The sequence below is a fragment of the Arvicola amphibius genome, chromosome 12 (assembly GCF_903992535.2).
Source record: "Arvicola amphibius chromosome 12, mArvAmp1.2, whole genome shotgun sequence".
NCBI lineage: Eukaryota > Metazoa > Chordata > Mammalia > Rodentia > Cricetidae > Arvicola > Arvicola amphibius.
In genome coordinates, this window is record NC_052058.2 from 140731144 (window position 1) to 140747036 (window position 15893).

Sequence of the window (15893 nt, forward strand, 5' to 3'; positions counted from 1 at the left end):
ATACATACATAATTATGAGAATGGGGTTGTGGGATTGCCTTATATGATGGGAGACTGGGTAGCCCCCAATGACAGTCTGTGAGTTGGAGATGTGGAGAAACAGGCAGCTGATTAGTCCAAGATGCTGGAACTCTCAATAGGGAGGGAATAAAGGCATAGTTCCACCGAGGCCTCAGGTTCAGAAGGCATCTGGACAGTAGTTGGTGCAGATCACTTCCAGAGGCTGAAGAATCTAGACTCTGATGTCCCGGGGTGACAACAGCTGTCAGACATACCCTGCTCATGTGTGCATCAGTCACCTGTCTTGTCACTGTGATAAAGCACTTTACAGAAGCAACGTCAAGGAGGAAGGGTTATTTTGGCTCAGGGTTTTGGAGTCTATGAAGTCCATCATGGTAGAAAAAAACATGGAGGATGGTGGGAGCTTCTCATATGGTAAGCAGAGGAGGAAATAGGAAGCTAGCCTGGAACAGAAGGGTAAGGCAGACTCTTTCAAAACCTAGTGCTAGTGGCCCATGTTCTCCACTAGACTCATGTCCCAGAGGTTACCTAGCCCATTCAAGCAGCACTACTACTGGGGACTGTCTGCGGGTGGCGTCCCACATTCAGATGGTTACAGATGGGTTATGCTTGGGTTCAGCGCAGACTCCGCTTTTTCACTCCACTGGACACTGAGCTTCTTGAGTGACACCACTGACATCCAAGGTGGCTCCAAGGTGGCCCCCACTCATGTAGTGTGAGGCCTCACTCATCGGAAACGCTCTCCCAGACACACCCAGACGTCCCAGACACACCCAGACGTCCCAGACACACCCAGACGTCCCAGACACACCCAGACGTGCGCTTTCTCCGTCTCCTAGGCATCTTTCACCCCAGTCAAGCTGACAGCTGGGATGTCTCACACTTGAAGGGTGGATCGAATCCTTCTGGGCTGGATGGAAAGGTTGCCAGCCGAGGATGAGTCGTGGTTCTGGAAGGATTTCTGTGCTGACGTTAGAGCAGCGATAGACTTCTGCTACTGGAGTCTGGGAGTCAGGCAGCTCCGGGTACCCTCTTTGAGGATGATTCTCACCCACTCACGTTCAGGTTTGCATCTCGTCTAATCCACAGGACTGTTTAGGAGTTCATTGTCACCATGTTAGTGAGAGAAAGACTTTATACTTGGTTTGTGGTTGAGCTGTGATACACACTAAGGGCGCATGGTGGGAAGCCAAGTGACTCACCGCCCTGCATTCTGGGCCATGTGCCCCTTGGTTTGGTAAATGGCATGAGAATGGCAAGAAAATCATGGCTTCTACGTATATTTTTATGACCCTAAATTTTATAATGGGAATAGGGTCCCGTATTTGTTCATCTTCATACATCGTAAGAGCTTAATTTCTCTTGATTAGCATTAAAATGACCCCTGAAAAGTTCACGCCCAGCTCATGTAGCCTGTATTGATATAGGGTATTAACAGAAACCTCATAACCCACCCCGAGCTATTAACACCACAGAGTTTTGAACAGGGAAGACCCTAATTCTTTAGCTGAAATCTCTTTGCTCCACTAAGTTCAATACATGTTGGGGCTATTAAAATGTCCTCTCAGTACTTAGTGTGAAATCAGCCCCTTTTACAAATTTCCTCATTACACAGATCTATAGCCCTTTGGAAATGAAGGGCTTTGGGGGTAGTGGTGGTATGTCCGTGATCTTAATAACTTTATATAATGTGTCCTGATGAATCAATGTTTGAGGGCCATCTAGCTCCAAGCTAGATTAAAAATAAATAAAAATGGACATGGAGCATAATTCTTGTCTCCATTAAAAAAATAAAAAACCTTCTTCAAAAACCCTTCTGAAATAGAGATCATAGAAGCAGAGGAATAGGCATCGCGAGCACAGGAATGTGGAAGGACTAAGAGAGGTACTTAATATTCATCTGGTACTCATTGCAATAACATCAATCTTATCATACTCTCCTGGTATTAATGTAGATGTTCTGCATTTAATATATACTACCAGTGGAATTTCATTGTAATTGAGCACTAAATGATGTCTACTTATTGCAAAGTGGTTCCAGAGTTTTCGGTAATAAATAGGTTTTAGTAGGATAGAGGATCCAAAATTCATCACCGAGTCTATCCCAGAGTCTTTATGCTCTAATTGTCAATGATGGCCTTTACTGTATTATTCCAGACAGTTCATAATTACTCCAGCTGAACAAATGGTGACTTGTGGGGGGATTAAGACATTGACTGGATTATGTGGTGCCATTGATTTTTTTTTAATGTTTTGTTTTACATAATGCAGCTGGTCCTCTGTATTGGGTTCTGCATCTATAGATTCTGCCACCATGGATTAAAAGTTTATAAAATATTATTTATCTTGAATATGAGCTTTTTGACAGTCCTCCCCAAATTTTGCACTTCATGTAAGTGTCCCACTTGCCTCCTTCTTGATCCTGGCTCTGCTCACGGCAGGCCCTGCTGTGCAATGCGCTGCAAAAATATGTGATCCTATATTATATTCTATTTGTATGTGGGCATTTTGTACAATACTTTAAACTCACATAAAGGCAATGACCATAATAGATTTCCATATAATCCTGATAACTTTCACACCTTGTCTTTTCATAGTTAGAACTTAAAAAAAAAAACCTCTTTGAGTAAAAGGTATTCTCTTTGTCTCTCACTGTGTGGTAGTGTGATATTTCTTAATGCCTACTAGAAGACTTGGCAGTTTGAGTGAGAATGGCCCCTATAAGCTCATATATTTAAACACTTGTTCCCACGTTGATAAATAGTTTGCAAAGGGTTAGGAAGTGTGGCTTGCTGGAGGAAGGATGTCATCAGTGTTGGGCTTTAAGGTTCCAAAAGTCCATGCCATTCCCAGTTAACTCTTGGACTCATGTTTATATCTCAAGAAGTGAACTCCCAGGTACTGGTCTAGTGCCATTCCTGCCTGCCTTCTGCTGTGCTCCCCACCATGACCATGATGGACTCCACCCCTCTGAAACTGTAAGACCCAAATAAACTCTCTCATAAATGCACCTTTGCACATCACACCAAGACTCGCTTGTCACTATCCCTGGACCAATCTCACACAACTACTTGCAGAGCTAGGTGTTGGGCTAGGTGTTGCAATCAGCAGTAATTTAAAGTTTGTAAGCGGACGTAGCTATGTTCTATATGAAGGAGTTGAGTATCCTAAGATTTTGGTATCTGAAGGAAGTGTGGACATCAATCTCCTAAAGACACCAAGGGACGACTCTCTTCTAAAATCATTTGACTCCTCCCTACTGCTCCGCTATTAATGGCAATAGAATTGTGACAAGGTGACTTGGGTAGTGACAGTGATAGCAAAAATGGCGTCTGTGGAGTGCCTACTATATATTAAACACCCTGCTAAGCGATTCGTGGTCATTATCCCACTGGAGCCTCATGGTGACACAATAGTTCCAGTTCCAACTGAGTGCTAGTTAGGTTGAGAATCAGGAACTTAGGGATTGTAATGAGCTCCTGATAGCTAGACAGAGGCAGAGCCGAGCTTCAACTCATGCCAAATTGGCTTCAGGTTTCAAAGTCTGTGCTTTGAGCCCTTCTATCAGATATCTTGTAGGTGGTTACGAGGTACAGAATTCTCTATGAGCGGTTGGAGAAAAACTGTGGATTCCCACATAGTAAGATTGCCTGTGCTTCTCTAGCATAAGTAGGACAGACTCATGGCAGGTTGAAATTTCATTAAGAGAGTTTCATCGAGAAGTAACCATATTCAGAGACAGAAACACCATAATTTCTCTCCTTTGGTGATATTAGCTTCACACTTTCAGATATGCACGTTCTATTTGCAATCACCAGAAAGGTCAGCAAATTACTAAGGGAGAGGGTGGATTTAGAGCAATGGGAGAGAAAACAAAGTGGTATAAGGAGCTAAAAGGGAATAATGGAATAGGAAGGGTTAAATGGGGTGAGTGATGAGAGGGCAGGGCAGGGGAGGGAATGGGGTTGGGGGTGCACAAACTAAAGACATTTCAAAAGTGTTATATGGAAATGGACTACTGCAGGATCTTCCCAAAGTTTACAAATACACATACTTAACAAGAGTTTATATATTGTTACCCTATAATGGGGAACAATATGACACACCACAGGATAATAAATACAAAATTCAGTGCCGGGGCCATGGATGTGTTACCTCCTCTGGAGTTGGCCAGAGAGGTCCCATAGATCCCCAAACATTGCAGACCACTGCCATTAATCTTGGAGACTGCCCCCTGTCTTTGATGGTAACCCTCATTGCTCAAGACACCAACACTTGAGTGGTAGAACATGAAGGGATCAAGCTGGTGCTCACCTGGAAGCTTTATCCATACTGGCTGGCTTCTACAATGCTGGAGGTGCCATGCATGCTATCAGAGGAGAAAAGTCACCAGTCTTACCTAACTGTGAACTCTGTGAGCTATAATAACAATCGGCCTGGCAAGATACTGGTGTAATAGTAGATGAATGTCATGGGAGCAGCCGACCACTATTGGATTTAAGGCCTGCTCCATAAAAGGAAGCCATAATTGGCATCATTATTGGGGTCAAGAACATGTGGCTAAATAGGTCATAGGCCTTGGGCGAGATTTTACTAGTATTACTTTCATAAATGGTCACAGTATTAAGCTGACTTTTTCTTTTTTTCGGAGACAAGGTTTCTCTGTGAAGCCATGGCTGCGTTAGAACTCACTCTGTAGACCAGGCTGGTCTCAAAATCAGAGATGCACCTGCCTCTGCCTCCCAAGTCCTGGGATCAAAGGCATGCGCCACCACCACCTATCTTAATCTGACTCTTAATAAATCAATGTTATACCCACAAACTAATGCTTATATCAACCTCATAAGTGCTTGTTTTTGCAGTCGATGACAAAAAACGACATAGACCATGTTTTGCGGTAGATAACAGTTAATCAACCTCTGGTAAATATACAGAGAATGAGACACTGTAGAATGTTCAGTCCTAGTAAATGGGACCTCTATATCGCACTTCCTCCTCCCAGGGCTCAAGGATCATTCAGATTTGGGGGTGGAAAGAGTGTAAGATCCAGAGGAAGTAGATGATTACAAGGGAACAATGTTTTCCAGACTCAGGACCATGGCACACATGACCTCACAGTGGATGTGACAGCATGTCCAAAGACCTGTACGAACTCAAGCCAGATGAAGTCCCTGAGTGGGGGTGGGTGGGCACAAAGCACTGCCTCTAGCTAAGGGGTTCTTGGTGACTGATGGTTGCTGGGAGAAGGAGGGTCATCCCTCTTAAAGTTGTGGCCCCTGGTATGTCAACCACACTCAAGAGGATGACCATGCATCCAAGAGTACATTGGCAGTATGTATGGTACCTGATGGGTTTTAAAATAAAGGAGGATACAGAGTAGGGAAAGGGTGTGTATTTGTAAAGAGTTGGTGGAGGGGGTGCAACTGATCATACTCATATGATTTTCTCAAAGAACTAATAAGAAAAAATAAGAAGTGAAGAAAGAGAGAGCTTAACTCTGTTTAGCTTAAGTACGATGAGGGAACAGCTAATGTTTAATTAGAAAGCATGGAACAGAGATACACAGTGAATCTGTGAAGTGAGCCACAGGAAACCAAACCAGGTACTCACACTGTATATGTACAAAAGCAGTTTCACCAACCATCAGCAGGTAGTTAATGCTTGAGTTGCCCTCAAGGCTGAGAGCTGAACTCTCCAGTCTACATTCCACATGGCAAGGTTTTGTACATTTCTCCAGGAAGGGATGCTCAAGAGTGGGCACTCACCAGCCCGTGACCTTGTCTTGTCTCATCTGCAAACTCAGTGGAATGAGATTAATTGAAGTCTGTTTAGATTTGCACAGTAAGTCTTTCCTCAAAAGAAGCATGTTGCAGAAATTTATATACACACAACAGATGAAAACTTAATCTTTTGGTGAAAGTAGGTGCCGACCCTCCCCTTTGTTAGGGATAAAGTTCCAAGACCTCTTAGCCCAGATTTCCTGAAACCTTGTTAGATTACTCTTTAAAAGGCTAGAAAACACTGGACTTCCTCTCCCAGTGTACTGTGACCTCATATTCCCCATCTGTGCTCACCATAAATCTGTCTCTATCTTGAATAGGCGAGGAGACTTTAAGAGGCAGAGCTTAAAGCTTCCATGGGAAATTTCAACTCATTGGGAGGATGCCTTCCAGGTATACTGTGGGCTCTCATCTGTTCTTTCCACCTCTATCCTGTTTCTTGAGTTAATGGCCATGACGTCAGCAGGTTGTTCCACCCTAGATGTCTTGCAGTGAGTGTTGCCTTGACACAGGCCCCAAACAACAGGGACGGACAAGTATCCATGAGCCAAACTCCAGAACTGTGAACCAGAATAAACCTTGCCTTCAGTAAGTCGATGGTGGCAGCTATTTGTAATAGTGACTGAAAACATGAAGCACAGCACTGTTCCTGAACCTGGAGCCTAGCCAGAGCCCTTGGTGGTCAGAATTCCTTGAGCACTGGTCACTGAGTCTTTGGTCAGTATCCTTTTGCCACAAGGCTCTAGATGGATGGTTTACCCAAGTCAAAGGCAAGGCCAGTGTTTAGGATTAACTTCATTTTGTCTCTCCATTTCATTCCTCTTTCTAATCCTTCCTTCCTTCCTTCCTTCCTTCCTTCCTTCCTTCCTTCCTTCCTTCCTTCCTTCCTTCCTTCCTTCCTGATGTGGGATTCCCCTCTGTATGCTGTGATTACCATTAATGAATAAAAAGAAAACTGCTTTGGACCTATAGCAAAGCAGAACTTAACTAGGCAGGGAAAACTAAACTGAATGCTGGGAGAAAGAAGTCAGAGTCAGGGAGAAGCCATGGAGCTGCTGCCAAAGACAGATACACTGAAATCTTGCCAGTAGGCCACGAGTATCATGGTAAAATATAAAATAATGGAGGTGGTTTAATTTTCGATGTAAAAGTTAGCTGGCAATGTTCTTAAGTAATTGGTCAAGCAGTGATTTAATTAATACAGTTTCTGTGTTGTTATTTTGGGAGTCTGGGCAGCTGGGAAACTAACAAGCAGCCTCCTTCCCTCCCTCCCTCCCTCCCTCCCTCCCTCCCTCCCTCCCTCCCTCCCTCCCTCCCTCTCTCCCTCCCTCCCTCCCTCCCTCCCTCCCTCCCTCCCTCCCTCCCTCCTTTCTTCCTTCCTTTCTTGCTACTTCAGGATGATGCATAGCTCAGTATTAGAGCATTTGCTAGAATGGGAAAGGCTCTGGGTTTGATCTCAATACATGCATGCGTGCGTTCTCGCTCTCTCTCTCTCTCTCTCTCTCTCTCTCAACTAAGATGACAACAAACAAACAAAATCCACAAATCTTTTCCAATTCCATCTATGCAGATGCACCACCATTCAGTTGTACAAACTTTGCAGTTTTCAGCTCCCAAAGCACTTCCCCAGAGAAGGCCCTGCAGCAGCTCCCAGCCTCCCAAACACCCTCATCAGGCCTGTGTTCTCCCTGAACTGCCTTTCACACAGCGTATGATTATGATGTTCATTGAAGTTACTTGTGAGCTGAGTTTTCAGGGGAGAAAGCTGAAAGCACTAGGTAAGGGTTGAATTGAAACTGCTCCTGCTGCAGGATTTGATCTTCGCCCCACATAAACTTGCACACGCACTCAGTAGGTCTTCAGCTCACCATTAATGAGTGTTGCCAGAATCAAACCATTCTATAGAGACTTATCAAGAGGCTCCCATGGCCGCTTAAGTGTCCACGAGAGGAAAAAGCGATTCTTTATTGTTAGTGCCAACACCTTGGATAATATACTTTTTATCTCTTCTCATAATGATAATGTAGATAAATTCCATAAATCAAATCTCTGCAGTAAAAAGGTTAATAAGTTTATGCTGTGTAATTGAAAGCCATATTAGTGATTAAAAGGATTTTATATATCAGTTTTCTGGGTCACCAACTAATTATTTTCAATGGCCGGTAATAAAACACAGCACCATGCCTGGCTAGACATTGCAAGCCATCAGATGCTAAATCATGTAGAAAGGACTCAAGCAGTTACCTTAGGATGACTGGCTTTTTCCCTGGGATGGAGAGCCATTGAAATCTTTGCTGTTTGTTTTGTGTCGAGCTTTACAAGATATTCTGAGTGTTCTTTTACTGAAAAGTAAGCAAGCTAGGAAGTCCTCCCAAGAGGAAAAGGATGTGGTGGGCTCCTGGAAACCCCACGTGACTGTAAACAGTGGTAGTCCAGGTTTCATCTCCAGCAAGATCATTGCTTAGCTGTGTCACACAGTTGGCATGCTTTGCAAAGAGTGCAGTCTTTGCAAAGGAGGGGGAAGCCTGTGGCCTGGAATGTGTTGATGGTTATTTAAAAAGTCCCTAAAATGTTGCAGGAAAAGTAATGCTAGATTGGAACCCACTAGAGGCCACTGAAATATTCATCGTCAACCCAAGGTTAGAGAGAGGAAACTGAGGCTTAGAGTCCACTGGAGTCCTGGCTAGAAGGCAGCAAGCTGATGTTTAAACCTGACTTTGTCTGACTTCATGCCCAAGTAAACCGTTGAGATATATTTAATTAATTCTGGTTTCATTCAGCACAACATCAAGTTGTAATAACACCAAAGACAAAATGCTTATGATTGGTTTTGAACTTGTGGGACATGGGAGATCTGTATACAGGGGTGGTAGAAGCATGGTTACTGAATTGTGTGAAAAGCCATTTCCGTCATAGGTAAGTGATGTGCCCCAGAACACTGTAAGACAGAGAGAACATAGAGAAGATAGAGCTTTCTATTTGGAGGTTGAGTGAAGGTGAACAGAGATTAGAAGGAGGCATTGGTGAGGCATTTATTTTAATTTTTACTATTATTCCTTAAGAAGGGTCCTGATGTATTATTTAGCCAAAGAGCCATCACCTTTAGAGTCATGGTAGAATTGTTTGCACAGTCAAAGCCAAACCAAAATATATATCTGTGGACTTAACATCTCAACCAAATCCTTCAAGTGTTCTTTGTTTGACACTTGAGTATCTGATTTTACATTGCTATGGAGAAAATTTAAATTTGGAAACCTTCTGTATATCTGAATATTTCTGTTGTTTCTCTGGTTGTTTCTCAGGTTCTGGAATTACCTTGGTTAGGTAGGCAAGTGCCTGTGTGTGGGGGTGGGTGGGGGAGGTAACAATTCATAAAGGCAGTCCAAGGGGGCTCTACAAAAGTAATGGATGCATTAGATAGTTTGAATCTCTAGGTTATTTTCTTCAAGGGCAAATGAGCAGCAGGTGAAATAAAGGCTGAAAGTTGGAAGGTGGATACCATTGTCTTGGCTGCAGACATGAGACATTTAAAGAATAGCCACTGTCACAAAGAACAGCAGCACACGATGTGAAAAGCATCCTTGGGGCATGCCAATCAAGCCACTGAGTCAGAGAGACAGGGTGAAGATGGCATAGAGATTGGACACTCCCAAGGCTCTCTGTGGATATGGCACTTAAATCTAGGTGCATGTTTACCTTGGCAATTTAGGCTGAGGAGCAGTGACCTACGATAAATAAATGCTTGCATCTGCCATGGATTGGTATGTAAAACGTGTGCGCAGCCCAAGTTGCTGCCTGGAGGAAGAAGGAGATGTGATTAATCCAATAACCCCAGGAAAGACTCAGAAGCATGCAGGGAAGAAAGGCAAGGAATCTTCTTGGGTTCCAGTGGAGTGATTCATGTTGCAGGGAGAACTGGCTTCTCATATTACAGAAATCCTAGCTCCACTTATGGCAAGAGCGTCCCCAAACTTCCTTAACCATTAGGCTACATCTCAGAAAGAAATATTTGAACAGGGCCAGGGTAAAAGATGTGGAGGATGAACAGGGAAAGAACGGAAGGGAGGGCTTAAAAGCCTAGAGACTGACACCTCTGTTTCTATTAATTAATATGAAAGCAAATGTACTTCAGATGGCTTGAGGCACAAGTGGAATTTATTTTTAAATGGGAGGTATATTTTGAATAAGACCAAATTTGCTTATTGTCTTTCCTTCCTACATGCCTAGGCATCATAACTGGGCCTTAGTGACTCATACAGGGAAGGGATTACAGATGGGAGTTAATTAAATACAAAGGAAGGATGTCTGGACTTTAGGGGTGGAGTGCTGGGCATCTGTGGTGTGGTGGAAGGGTTTGGAAACCAATGTTACAATTGACCATCATAGGTTTACATGGTAGACCATGCTTGAAGGAAAAGCCATCTCAAGAGCATGATCATTGCTGGCTCAGAGGGAGAGTATGTCTTAGGGTTTCTATGGATGTGAAGAGACGCTATGACTACAGGAACTTGTGGTTTCATGGTACACTATTTCTACTTTATTTTCAAACCAGAGACATAATCATATATACTTTCTATAAAAATATTTTTGATATCTTTCCTAATAAAATTACAAATTTAACTTAGAATTATGCACAATGTAGATACTTGACAACCAAACAGTAACTGAAAAATATTTGTGCACCTGTGGTATATGTGTACATATATGCTTTCATGTGTATGTATGTACATATATACACACACATATATTCTTGTGTGTGGTATATGTGTATATATATGATTGTGTATATATAGGTTTGTATGTATACATGTGTATATATATATATGTTTATGCATGTTTGCAATTATTTCTTAATAATCTTCTATAATACAACATTTATTACTTCTTTGAGAATCCCATACACACAAGTATTATATTTGGATCATATTTACTGCCTACTTCTTCCCTAACTTCTCTGGACTCGCCCACCCCAAGCCCCAACCCTCAAACCTCCATCCCAATTTCATGACCTATGTCCTTTACAAAAATAATCCACCAAATCCAACTTATGCTTCCAATATTCTCAAGAGTGTGAGCCAGTCTATGGGAGCACTGTTAGCCTACTAGGTAACGTAACAAACCTCAACATATATAAAAAAATTAGAATAACCCCTGTATCTTATTAGATCACCATGGCTTAAAACTATAATTCAACAACACTAATTCTAGAAAGCCCACAAACACATGGAAATTAAACAATGCTCACCTGAATCATCAATGGGTCAAGTAAGAAAGGAAGAAATTAAAGACTTCCTAAAATTCAATGAAAATGACCACACAACATATACAGATTTATGGGACACAATGAGAGCAGTGTTAAGAGGAAAGTTTATAGTACTAAAAGCCTACATAGGGAAGCTTTCGGAAAAGTCCCATACTAGTGAGTTAACAGAACATTTGAAAACTCTAGAGCAAAAAGAAGCAAACTCACCCAGGAGGACTAGATGGCAGGAAATAATCAAATTGAGAGCTGAAATCAACAAAACAGAAACAAAGAAAACAATGCGAAGAATCAATGAGACAAAGAGTTGGTTCTTTGAGAAAATCAACAGAATAGACAAACCTTTATCCAAACCAACCAAAAGACAGAAAGAGAATATCCAGATTAACAAAATCAGAAATGAAAAGGGGGGCATAACAACAGACATGAAGGTAATCTAGAGAATCATTAGGGAAAAGGGAACACTTCTGCATTGCTGGTGGGAATACAAGCTGGTACAACCCCTTTGGATGTCAGTGTGGTGATTTCTCAGAAAATTTGGAAACAACCTTCCTCAAGACCCAATAATACCACTTTTGGGTATATATCCAAAGGATGCCCAGTTATACCACAAGGACATGTGCTCAACTATGTTCATAGTAGCATTGTTTGTCATAGCCAGAACCTGGAAACAACCTAAATGTCCTCGACCGAAGAATAAATAAGGAAAATGTGGTACATTTACACAATGGAGTACTACACAGCAGAAAAAGAAACAATGACATCTTGAGATTTGCAAGCAAATAAATAGATCTAGAAAACATCATATTGAATAAGGTAACCCAGACCCAGAAAGACAAACATCGTATGTATTACTCACTCATAAGTGGCTTTTAGACATAAAACAAAGAAAACCAGCCCACAAATCACAATCCCAGACAAACTAGACAACAAAGAGGACCCTAAGAGAGACATACATAGATTTAATTTACATGGGAAGTAGAAAAAGGCAAGATCTCCTGAGCAAATTGGGAGCATGGGGACCATGGGAGAGGGTCGAAGGGAAGAGTAGAGGAAGGTATGGGAGCGGAGAAAAACATATAGCTCAATAAAATCAATAAAAAATCAAGTAAAATAATTATTTTAAAAGTGAGTGGTGACAAAGGAAGGAAATTCTAAATCACAGGCGGGCTCCATTTGCTCCCACTGAGTCAACACTGGACTAGCAATTAAATAAACATTCCTGATTTATGGGTTATTATTTTCCTGTAAAAGTTTTTATCAACATTTTGCTCCGAAGTGCCATTTTGAAGGATGAAATTTCATTTCAATCTCATTCACCTTAATGAAGACATGAAAGCCAAAATGTGCCTACTGAGGAGCCTGTAGTATCCCGACAGCACATCTTGTTCTGCCTGCTGGCACACATGCTTTCACGAGACCTTATACAGTGAATAACTTGAAAACCCACACTGCCTCTCAAGAGGACCTTCCAGACAAGACGCAGGAGTAGGAGGTGACTAGCATGTCACCAAGATGGATCCCCAATGTAAACGCATTTTACACAGGTTACATGTAGTCATCATCTTGAGGGGATTGGTTTTAGGATCTCCTTGGTCGCTCAAATCTATAGATGCTCAAGTCTCATATATAAAGTTACCATATTTCCTTGTATCTTATGCACATAGCTAGATGAAATATAATGTCTGATATGGTACAATACCTTTGTGAATACATAAGCATAGAGAATGATAGAGACATGGCTTGCACTCATCCTATACATTACTACCAGCGTGCCTGGGTTATTTTCAATCTGGAATTGGCAAAATTGATGGGTGTAGGACCCACAGGCTTAGGGGGACAACTGTTTATCACTCTAATTCATATTTCTGTGGGGACAGGAGTCAAATCCACTTCAGTTTTCCCCAGTGTCTGTGCTTCACCATATTGCCACTCGATGCCTCCCTCCAGAGTCTGTTGTTTCTGTTTAGATAACACCCACAGTCCACTTACTATGGTTATCCATGTAATGGCCCACACCCAGTTTTTAAGGGTGGGGAACTTGTGGTGCTTGTTCCATTTCCAGGAGGCTTTCTAGTGGCTACTAACAGTACAAGGTCCCATCAATGAAAAATAATGACCTCAAATGGTTGATAAATGGACCCTGTGCACGTCCGTGTTCTTTGCCGTAGCATGTGTGTGGAGGACAAGCAACAACTTGTTGGTGTTGATTCTTTCTTCCTTCCATATTGGGTCTCTGGAATCGAACTCAGGTTTTCAGGCTGGGTGGCAAGACTTTTTACCTACTGAAAAGTGTTGTGAGCCCTCAACTTACTTTTAATTCATAATTTACCCTTCTTTCTTTCCTTCCTTCCTTCCTTCCTTCCTTCCTTCCTTCCTTCCTTCCTTCCTTCCTTCCTTCCTTCCTCTTTCTCCCTCTTTTCTTCCTTCCTTCCTTCCTTCCTTCCTTCCTTCCTCCTTCCTTCCTTCCTTCCTCCTTCCTTCCTTCCTTCCTTCCTTCCTTCCTTCCTTCCTTTCCTCCCTCCTCCCTCCCTCCCTCCCTCCTTCCTTCCTTCCTTCCTTCCTTCCTTCCTTCCTTCCTTTCTTTCTTTTTTGTGGGAGCATGCGGAACACATCTAAGACCTAAGACGCCTCCACCTTTCTGTATGAGTTAAGAGTTCTGGCATGGGAAGCTACACATCCCTGGGTGGCCACAGGGTAGTGGTCTGGGGTTTCTCTATGATGGATGCGGGGGAAGGATTGGCCTCAGTGTGGGAGGCCGGGATGCTCATAATGGCTACTGGCCCACACCAAACTCTTGCAAAGGAACTAAGCAATGTGGCACCAAGAGTCAGCATCGAACCAACATTCGGGCGATTTTTGTCTGTTCCATAAGATTTGAAACTTCTGATTCTGCTTCCTGTAGGAATAGGATGGCAAAAGTAAAAGAAAGAGTGATTGAGTGAATGAATAAGGAAATAAGTATAACAATTCTTAAGGTCACTCTGTGAAATCTATATTAGAAATTTAAACTGTGTCCAATTCCCTGGGGCAGGTAGTGACTTCTGATTTACTGAAAATCAGGTTTCCAGAAGATGAAAGCTGCCTAACTTTAAATTAGCTTTCCTTGTGCTTTGGAAGTTGCCTACACCACTGTTCGAGATGGTGGGGACTGAAAGAGCCTGCAGCATCTGTTTAACAGGCGAATTTATTTGGTGTCTGGGCAGAATCCTTTGAGGGTTTATAATCTGAGAAATAGATTGTAAATCCTCTAAATTAGCGGGGCCACGCAACTTGTCCAAGATCAAACAGTCAATGAACGACACTTGGGATGTCTAGTCTAGCTTGATCACACACACACACACACACACACACACACACACACATACACACACACACACACTCATGTATACAAATATTCATCAGTGTTGATGCAACAGATCCAGTATGTCTGGTACTTCTGGATCCCCTCCTATGCCCTGCCTATGTTCCCAGTAAATACTCTGCTTTGGTGGCCCGTTTATCCATTTATGATGCCTTCCCCTGCCCGCCCCCACCCCCAAGCCATCTTGGGAGAAACTGAAAGGAGAGGTGACCACCCTTTCTGAGTGAGTTGCACAGTTAAGATGAACAGATACACTGACGGGACATGGTCTGTCTAAAGTCCCATGTCTACCTCCAGGGCATAACAAAGCATTGAGAACTAGTTCTGATTAATCTGCTTGGGGAGTCCAGTATAAATTCTAATATTGTAGTGATGGTATTTACGGAAAAGCTACAGATGAAATCTGGAAACCAATGTTATTCTGGATTTTAGCTATATATCCACAGTACTACAAACTGGGTATATATTTTTTTAACTTCTGTGAGTCTGTTTAAGTTCTCATTTCTTGCTACAGGGATGATAGTACATTGACTAAAAATATAAAACACTACTCCAGAGGCAGTTTTTCCTGTCTCACAACAACTGGAAAGATGAAACTCGTTTAGACAAACATTTAAGGGATAAAAAGATGAAAGCATCAAAAGTTTGCAATTCTTCGGTAACTCTATCACACGCAAACAAGCAGAATCTCAGTTAACAATGGCTCCAATTTGCTTAGTGATTGCCTTCCTAAGCCTGAATTCTGATGCCTCCAGCAAAACATGGCCCTCTTTGTTAATTGCAACTTCAGTGGCCTCCCTGGGGGTCCCTCCTCTACGGCACCCTCATAAAAGCCTGGGCCTGCCGGTGGCTGTCTCCACAGCCTTTGAAAACGCCCTATAAAAGGCCCCCTTTGACATTTCCCTCCTCCCCTTTCTCCTTTCTAAGTTTCATTGAACATTAAAAGTTTTTACGAGTGTGGAAGAAAGACGTCTTGCCACTTGAAGTTAAGGTGTGATTCAAATTACAGGACAGCAGAGTCCATTTCTAAAGTGGTATTTAACAAGTTTCACAGATATCTTCTTTTATAGAAGACATTTCTCCTGGTGCAGAGACACAGAAAAAGTGAAAGATTTCCGAATATCTGGAACTGTCCTCCTTCCCCAATTCTGCTGGGCCATAGCCCAGGCCACTTGCTCTTTCCTCTTTTTTTTTTTTTTTTTTTTTTTTTTTTTTTTGTGCATGGATAAACCTCATCAGACCTCCCCAAAGATCCAAATAGCCTCCCTCAGTACCTTCTCATCCATACAGGCAATGGAGACTGGTGGGTACCTCAGTGGGCCAGTATGTCTGTGACTATGGGTCCTTGGGTTCATTAGTGCCATTTTAAGCTAAGCAGAGTCCAAGCACTTGGATCTGAATTAAATGAGTAGGACCCAGGTAGCCACTGAAACATAGATCGGCGTGATGAATTCTTACCGAGCTCTGC